The sequence below is a fragment of the Beta vulgaris genome, chromosome 2 (assembly GCF_026745355.1).
Source record: "Beta vulgaris subsp. vulgaris cultivar EL10 chromosome 2, EL10.2, whole genome shotgun sequence".
In the NCBI taxonomy this organism is placed as follows: domain Eukaryota; kingdom Viridiplantae; phylum Streptophyta; class Magnoliopsida; order Caryophyllales; family Amaranthaceae; genus Beta; species Beta vulgaris.
This window is the reverse complement of record NC_079203.1, coordinates 43219158-43228437: the sequence shown is the minus strand read 5'-3', so window position 1 is coordinate 43228437 and position 9280 is coordinate 43219158. Positions and strand designations below refer to the sequence as shown.

General features: G+C 43.0%; 1 non-coding gene across 1 annotated transcript; it reads left to right on the top strand.

Annotated features, from left to right (window-relative positions):
- The first annotated feature begins 7320 nt into the window (after positions 1-7320).
- Positions 7321-7427, top strand: LOC125495403 (small nucleolar RNA R71). Its single transcript, XR_007272040.1, has one exon. It is a non-coding gene; the product is annotated as a small nucleolar RNA R71 (small nucleolar RNA).
- The last annotated feature ends 1853 nt before the right edge of the window (positions 7428-9280 follow it).

Genomic DNA, 9280 nt, shown 5'->3' with positions numbered 1-9280 from the left:
CAAACACCACAAAATATCCTTAATGTCACATTATAACTTCATCAATAAGCTTCACAATCCCTAGGTAGGACAAGGTAAATGGCTAAAGATGTAGTTAATCAAGAGAAACAGGCTAGGCTCAGGGGTGACAAAAGGGAAATAATCAATGTGGGTGGCATTTGGTTATGTAGCTCAGAAATAGCAGATGCCTCAATCATCTTCGATGCACAAACAAGTCAATGCGGCCTCAAGGAGTATCAATGCAAGTTCTAGAGAATAATAGTCAAGGAAGAGCATCACACATGAAAAGAAAGACTAAAAAGATATTAGTCTATTAGGCTAAAATAACCTCACTAGGTATATATATTTGGCTAACAAGTATAGTCAAGTCTCCCTTGGGAGGATCAAACCGTCTTACCACAAACCATTCAAATCACAATGAGCAAGGAAGATCAAAAACAGTTCAGAGTTATTCAAACCATGCTTAGACTTCACATAGAAACGAGCATAGAACCAGGCTTAGTGTGTACTATCAGCAGAGATCGTCCTACATGCAATCTAGTATGCAACTAAATGATGAAACTATATGCAAAAAGAACAAAGAAAAAGCCTAAATGATGATTATATACAGATGATATGGTGATCCCTCCCCCAAGCTAAATGACACATTGTCCTCAATGTGCAGAATGATAAAAACATGCAAGGAGAAGGGATAGAGAAACTCATGGATCAGGAGGAGCATCATGCATGGTGTGATCACTGGAGCTGCCCGGCGTCCATCCTTGGGAGATGTGCCATGCGCGAAGATCGCGAAGTAGCTCAGGAACGTCACCAAAGTGGCTTGGAAAGCCTGGTGCTGAGAATCAGCACATCTACAGAGCGCTGCATAGCAGCAACAGAATCAGAGTGAGACTGATGAAGCAGCTGAACCTCGGTACGAAGGCTCCCAATATCCCCACGAAGCGCCTCAAGCTGGTGAGCATAGGGGAGGACAGGAGGGTCGTCAGCCTGAGTCGACGCCTCGGGGGCATGGCTAGGCTCCCCGCTCTGGTCCTCAGCAGGGACCCAAGAGAAATCAGGAGCAAAAAGCCAATTCTCCGGGTTGTAGATGACTGTGCGCTCCGGGTTTGGAAGGTAGGCATAAGGGCGCTGCCCAACCTTCCAAACATACCCCTCCGCAGTGACCTCAGTGCCAATCCAGCCCATGGTTTGAAATGCCTTCAGATCAAGGCGTGTGCTACCTGGGATCACCTGCTGACCTGTCAAATCAAGACCAAAAGAAGAAGCAATAATAGATCATACCACCAATAGCAATATCACCACGAGATCGAGTGACCTCATCCAAATGGTCCATGAGCCACATAGCAGGGTTCAAAAAACTAGCCCCATCCACAAGACACCATACAATGTAAAGCTCACGGAGTGACAACCCAGCACTATCCCCCCGGGCAAAAATGGTCAATGATAGAAATCGGTGTGCGGTGCGCAGGCCAGGGCTAACAACCCCAGAGGCCTTAGCACGCTGCGGGTAGTAGACCGCCTGACCAGTAATGAGGTTCCAAAATGTGTTATCATCATATCGCTCAGAGCGACCAGAGTGGGGGCCGTGAGAACCCTCGGTGGGCCAACCAAAGATGGTATTGAGTTGGGTTCGATTTAGGTGGCGAGTCTCGTTCATGAGGTGGAAAGTGATGAAACGAGGGTTTTTTGTGTTAGAACGCACGACCTCTAGCGTAGAAAGGAATTCGAGAGTGATGCGTTTGTAAGAGAGGGCATGCATGTTCAGGAATTGGTGCCAACCTACGGAATAGAAAAGTTGTTGAAGGTCACCATCGATTCCTAATTCAGTTGCTATGTGAGGGTCGTAGAAACGAGTGGGGCGAAGGCGACGACCACTAAGGATACGAAATCGCTCAAGATGAGCTTCACAGGTGAATTGTATGCCAAGGGTGTCCAAGGGAGGTGGGTTAATGGCAGGTGGTGGGGGTGGGTCACGGGCAGTGCGGAGGTGGGAAGAGGAAGTGCGTCGGGAGGGGTTCGTTCTAGAGGGTCTAGGAGGCATGATGATCACAAATAGACACTCACAATAGCACAACACAATCACCCAAGTGTAAGTCCAAGCAAATAATCCACAAATCAAAGCCACAAACCAACACAACAAGGTCTAGTATGAAGCAAGAAATCGATAGAGTATAGACAACAAGCAAGTAATCAACCCACAAAACAATGCCAATCAAAGAGTGCAATGAATTTCAAAGAGAAAAATCAAAAACACTAAAAGATGGAGAAGAGAGTGGAAAGATTATACCAAACTTGAGGTGGGTGTCTAATACCCGCAATGAATCCGTTCTTGCCTTTAACAAACCTTAGAATTGCTTCCTTGCTATCCAAATTGCTTCAATTTCGAGCCACAACAAAAACCCCAATGTGATTTTTAGAGTTAGGGTTTTCAGAATTTTGTGTGAGAGGGAGGGGAAAAAGAAAGAGGGAAAGGGAAAAGAATTCCGGCGGGGAGGCGCCGGTGAACAGTTGTCGGCCGACGAGGGAGAACGGTGAAGGGGCGCCGGAAAGTGAGAGGGTGATGAGGATTTGTAGAAGTGGTAGAGTGAGAGAGAGAGTTGAGAGAAGTGAGAGGGTTCGAAAATTTTTGAGAGGGGATGAAAGAGAAAGGCCCGTGAAAACGGGTTTAATGAGAGTTAGCGTCAGGTCGCACGGGCGTGCGAGGATCGGCACGGGCATGCAGACCTGGGCAAAAGGCGTCCCAAACATTCTGTCTCGATCGCACGGTCGAGCGGATTTCAGCTCGGGCGTGCATCGTTGTGCTCGGTCGTGTGCAGATTCGCTCGGGCGTGCGCGCTGGGCGAAGAGGATTCCTATCCCTTCTGTGTCGACTGCACGACCGAGCAAGTTATCGCTTGGGCGTGTTACCTGTTAGCACATGATTATTAACATTAGTCGAATGAAACTTGTGCACTCAAGTGTTTTTTTTTTTTTTTTTTTTTTTTTTTTTTTTGTATGATGAACTAATAAAGAAAAAAAGGAAAAGGAACAAAATAAATGAAATAAATAAAAAAGATAGGAAATTGGGTTGCCTCCCAATAAGCGCTAGTTTTTAAGGTCAGTAGCTCGACCTCCTCTAGTATCACTCAGGTGAAGGGATGGAGAGTATGATGTCAACGCTCTCAGCAATAGGGTCTCCAGCTCGGTATGCTTCAATCTGTGGCCATTGACCTTGAAAGTACCACCTTGAAGGTTCCAAAGCTCCACTGAACCATAAGGAAAAACCTTACAAACTTTGAATGGACCCGACCACCGCGAACGAAGTTTACCAGGAAATAGCTTCAGACGAGAATTAAAAAGAAGAACCAAATCCCCTTCCTTGAACTCTCTTCGCACAATGCCTTTGTCATGCCATCTCTTAGTTTTCTCCTTGTACAATCTAGAACTCTCATAAGCATCAAGACGAAGCTCATCAAGCTCAGCAAGTTGAAGGAGTCTCTTCTCACCCACCGTTTGAGAGTCGAAATTGAGGCTCTTAATAGCCCAGAATGCACGATGCTCTAACTCAACAGGGAGATGACATGCTTTCCCATAAACAAGACGATAGGGGGTGGTACCTATAGGGGTCTTGAATGCTGTCCTGTAAGCCCATAATGCATCATCAAGTTTAGCAGCCCAATCTTTTCGCGTTCTGCAACCGTCTTTCTCAGGATATTTTGATCTCACGGTTAGAAACCTCCACTTGGCCACTAGTTTGGGGATGATATGAAAGTCCCACTCTATGATGCACACCATACTTCTTAAGCATAGCTTCAAATTTGTTCTCCAGAAAGTGCTTACCTCCATCACTAATCAAAACCCGCGGAATGCCAAAACGAGGAAAGATAGTTTTCTTGAAGAATCTACTAACCACACGAGCATCATTAGTGGGAGAGGCCAGAGCCTCCACCCATTTGGAGACATAGTCCACAGCAACCAGAATATACTTGTTCCCATAAGAAGAAGGGACGGGCCCATGAAGTCTACACCCCACACATCAAATATCTCCACTTCAAGAATAGTGTTAAGAGGCATCTCATTCCTACGGGAAAGATTTCCCGTTCTTTGACAGCGATCACAAGAATGCACATAGTGATGAACATCCTTGAACAAAGTAGGCCAATAAAAACCACATTGAAGAATTTTCGCTGCAGTTTTATTAGTACTAGCATGGCCTCCACAAGGTAGATCATGACAATGAGATATTATAGAGGATACCTCATTTCCAGGAATACACCTTCTAATCACCCCATCCGCACAAGACTTGTAAAGGAGGATCATCCAAAAATACTCCTCACATCCTTAAAGAATTTTTCTTTTGTTGAGATGAATATCCATGAGGAATAGTGTCACTAGCCAATAGTTGGCTATATCAGCATACCATGGATCTCTGCAGTGGCTAGAGCTAGAAGTTGCTCATCAGGAAAAGTATCATCAATTGGTAGAGCCGCATCACCTTCATCATCAATGACAATTCGGGAAAGGCTCCTTACTCCTTTGACAGAGTTAGGAGGTGGTAAATGCTCAATGACCTCTATTTTTGCTTTGTCGACTTCAATGCCCCGATGAGAAACAATATGACCCAGAACGACTCCTTGTTGCACCATAAAATGACATTTTTCCCAGTTGAGAATCAAATTAACTTCTTTGCATCTATGGAGCACCTTTTGTAAATTAGCAAGGCAAACATCAAAAGATGTTCCATAGACGGAGAAGTCATCCATAAATACTTCCATAGAGTTCTCAATAAGACTGGAGAAAAATTGCCATCATGCAACGCTGAAAAGTGGCAGGAGCATTACATAATCCAAATGGCATCCTTCGATATGCAAAGGTGCCATAAGGACATGAAAGTAGTCTTTTCCTGGTCACTTGGATGAATAGGAATTTGGAAAAAACCAGAGTATCCATCCAACCAACAGAAAAAAGGAATGTTTTGCCAACTTTTCAACATCTGATCAATGAAGGGAGGGGAAAATGATCTTTCGGGTGGCCTTATTCAATCTCCTATAATCAATACACATGCGCCACCCTGTCACAGTTCTAGTGGGAACTTGCTCACCCTTATCATTCTTGACAACGGTCATACCTCCTTTCTTAGGGACTACTTGAACAGGGCTAACCCACTTACTATCTGAGATAGGGTAGATTATACCTGCATCAAGCAATTTAAGAACCTCTTTCTTGACTACTTCCATCATATTTGGATTAAGTCTTCGTTGAGATTCTATAGAAGAAGCATGTTCGTCCTCAAGAATGATTTTGTGCATGCAAAATGAGGGATTAATACCCTTATATCATCAATGGTGTACCCAATGACATTCTTATATTTCCTTAAAATAACGAGCAATTTTTCAATTTGAATGTCATCAAGCTCAGCATTAACAATAAAGGGTATGTATCATTGGGACCCATGAACACATATTTCAAAGTAGAGGGAGAGGTTTCAGTTCTACCTTAGGAGGCGTAGTACTCTCCTTAGTGTCCTCAGAATGCAGCAATTCCTGGAGAGGCTCTTCAGATTCTTCAGTGGCTCGTGTCTCCTCTAGAAGTCTCTTGTATTCCTTAGTCTCCCAATCTTCCTCATCAGCACTACCCATCAAGACCGTTTGTAGCGAATCATCCAGTTGCAGATTGAAAGCCTCTGCTTCTATCACCTCATCAAGAGCATCCACTCTATAAACAGTTTCTCCCATAGAAGGAGAAGTCATGGAGTTTGTGAGTGTGTACTCCATCTTTCATCACCTACTTCAAAAGTGATTTTACCCTTCTTCATGTCAATAATGGCTCCAGCAGTGGCCAAAAAGGGTCTTCCAAGAATATGGGAACTTGTGCATCCTCTTCATCTCCATAACGACAAAATCACAGGAATAAAAATTTACCCACTCGAAGAGGAACATCTTCAAGGATACCAAGTGGAAACTTACTGTCCTGTCAGCTAGTTGTAGAGAGATGCGTGTGGGTTTTAGTTCGCCCATGTTGAGTTGCTTGCAGATAGAAAGGCATGAGACTAACACTAGCCCCAAGATACACAAAGCATTCTTGATAGCAATATCTCCAAGCTTGACAGGAATGGAATAGCTGCCCGGATCTCCTAGCTTTTCTGGAAGCTTATTCTGCAAAATAGCACTACACTCAGCAGTTAGTGAAACAGTGACATTTTCTTCAATTTTTCGTTTGTTAGAGAGCATGTCTTTCAAAAACTTAGCGTAGGAAGGCATCTCAGATATGGCATCCAAGAAAGGTATGTTGATGTGTAGCTTCTTCAGGATGTCAAGGAACTTCCCATATTTCTTTTCAAGTTTTGCCTGTGCCAATCTTTGAGGGAACGGAACAGGTGGCTTGTATGGTTCTATAGGAATGACAGTGGGTTCCTCCTTCTCAGGCTTCTTAGCTTCATCTTCCAAACCCGTCTTCTCTTGAACTTCTTCACTCAACTCTATAACCTCTTTTGCAGTGTTGTTTTGCTCAGTTACCCTCCTTGTAGGCTCTTGCAATTCTTTACCGCTCCTCAATGAAATGCATTGATATGCCCTTAGGATTTGGTTCAGTTTGCCCAGGAAGTTGGCCTGAAGGTTTAGAGAGGTGGCTTATTTGTTGGGCTAGTTGGGTCATCTGACTCTCCATCAATTTATTATGAGCAGTGATTTGTTGGAGAGATTGTTGAAAATTCATTCTGCTTGGCTTGGTATTCAACTTGCTTAGCCTGAGAGGAAGCTAAATTCTCCATGATAGTCTCAAGGTTGGGTCGAGAGGATGATGATAGGGTTAAATGGTGGTCTTTGTTGGAAACCAGGTGGCTGGGAGTAGTTGGTGTGTGGAGGTTGAGGTTGGTTATTTTTGTAGGAGAAATTTGGGTGATGCTTCCAACCTGGGTTAAATGTGTTTGAGTATGGGTTGTTTTGTGGCCTTGTGTTTGTGTTAAGGAGGGCATTGACATGCTCAGTTCCCGCTCCCATATTATTATATTGACACTCAGTAAAGGAGTGACCTTGCACTTCACAAATCTCACAAATAGGCGCTACTGGTCCGCTACTCAACTGATCAACTTTAGCTGCCAAAACTTGCACAGTGTTAGTTAAAGTAGCAATAGCATCAACCTCATACTTACCTCCCTTTTTAGGGGCTCCACGAGATATACTCCAGTCATTCAGGTAATTGTTGGCAGCCATATCATCCAACAATGTCTTCGCGGCTTCTGGAGTTTTTGCCATGAAAGTACCGCCAGATGCGGCATCAATAGAACTTCGAACTTCATGCTTCAGACCATTGTAGAATGTCTGAATCAGCAACCACTCAGGAATGCCGTGGTGTGGACACTGCCTTTGCAAAGCCTTGTATCTCTGCCATGCTTCGTAGAGAGACTCCAATTCATGTTGTTGAAAGCCAGATATCTCGTTTCTGAACTTGGAAGTTCTCATAGGAGGGAAGAACTTGTAAAGAAAAGCCTTCTTCAGTTCTGGCCATGTGGCAATCTTCCTCACTTCTTCTTCCTTAAACCATTCCTTTGCTTCGTCCCTGAGAGAAAAAGGAAAAGCACAATACCGAATTAAATCATCAGAAACATTAGTTAATTTCAAAGTATTGCATTTTTCTAAAAATTAGCCAAATGATCAGTAGGGCTCTCTTTGGGTGTTCCCGCATAGAATCCTGTGAGATAAACTGGATGAATTGTGGCTTGAGCTCAAATATTGGCAGCGGTTGTCGGTCTGTTATGGTGGTGGTGGTCTCATCGGGCATAGCATATTCCCGTAGAGACTTTGGTGGTGCTTCGTCTCCCATTGTTGGTTCTTGTTGTTGTTGTCTTCTTCGACCTCCTAATCTCCTTGCTGTAGCTTCGATCTCGCGATCAAGAGTAATCAGATCTTGTGACCCTTGCTACGAGTACGCATGCAACAAAAAGACTGAAAGAAAAGAGATCAAACAGCAAATAGAGTGACAATGATCGAACAAAGACAGTTTAGCTAAATAAAATCAAAGATAAACTAATCTAATACCGTTAGTCCCCGGCAACGGCGCCAAAATTTGGTAGGCGTGTCGCGCACCTATCAAAAGTAATTACCTAACTAACTTCCTAACTATGTAGCAGAGCAAGTCAGGGTCGAATCCACAGGGACAAACAGTATCAAACACTAGTATCTTGACTCAATCTAACTAAACGAGTGACAAACAATGATAAAGGGTGTTGAACTAAACTAACACTAAACTATGACAATTACTAGAAACCACAAGGTATAATCAATTAATTAAAACATCTAGAATTAAGCATCACCACTAGCATGACCAATACATGAATAATTTCCATCCCAAATAACATAATCAAGGTTCAAGAGGAGTAATGCACCCTATAACTACCAAAGACTCTCCCGAGTACCAATGGCTACTCTAAACAAGCAATCAAACCTATTCCCATAGAATCATGCAAGAAAAGGCATTAAGCATAGCATCACAATTAAATTCCTAGCAATCCATCTAACTATTCCCATAGAAGATATTCATACCATTGATTGGATCAACAAAACCATCTAGATTCAATTCCCATTGAAAATAAGATATACGGAGTCAAATCAAAATCACCTATCCCTAGTATGATAATGAGCATAAGAACAATCCAATCAAACAAGAACAATTGATCATATAAATTGGGATTAATGGAGGAATTCAGTATTAAATCATTGCTAGGGTTTACTTAACCCTAGATTAATGAACTACTCACACATAATTGAAATAGCAAAACAAATAATAAATAAATTGAAAGACATAATAATAATAAAGGAAAGAAGAGATTAGAAAAACTTATTCTTTACTTGAAGGAATCAACTTGTAGAATTCAAGGTTCAATAATGGAGTTTTCTCTCAAAAGCTCTCTAAAAAGTAATACTCTATTCTCTAATAATGAAAAAGTCTGCAAAAGTATGTTTTTAAAACCTAATATATCGTTTACATAAACTAAGAAAAAGTAATTAAAAGTCGCGGATTAAACCGAGCAGCAGCACGCACGGTCGAGCCAAATGTTGCACGGGCGTGCAGCACCACGCACGGGCAAGCAGAAAGTTGCTTGGGCGTGCGTGCAAAACAGAAGGTTTTTAGCGATTTTGTTACGTTTCTGCACGGGCAAGCGAGATCTCGCTTGGGCGTGCGCCTTGGTGCGTGGGCAAGCGAGATCTTGCTTGGTCCCGCAAAGAGGAAAATCTCTGAAATCATCATTCCTTTGACTCCAAAAGCACTCAAAGTCATCTTCTCGCGTCCGAAAACCGCCATC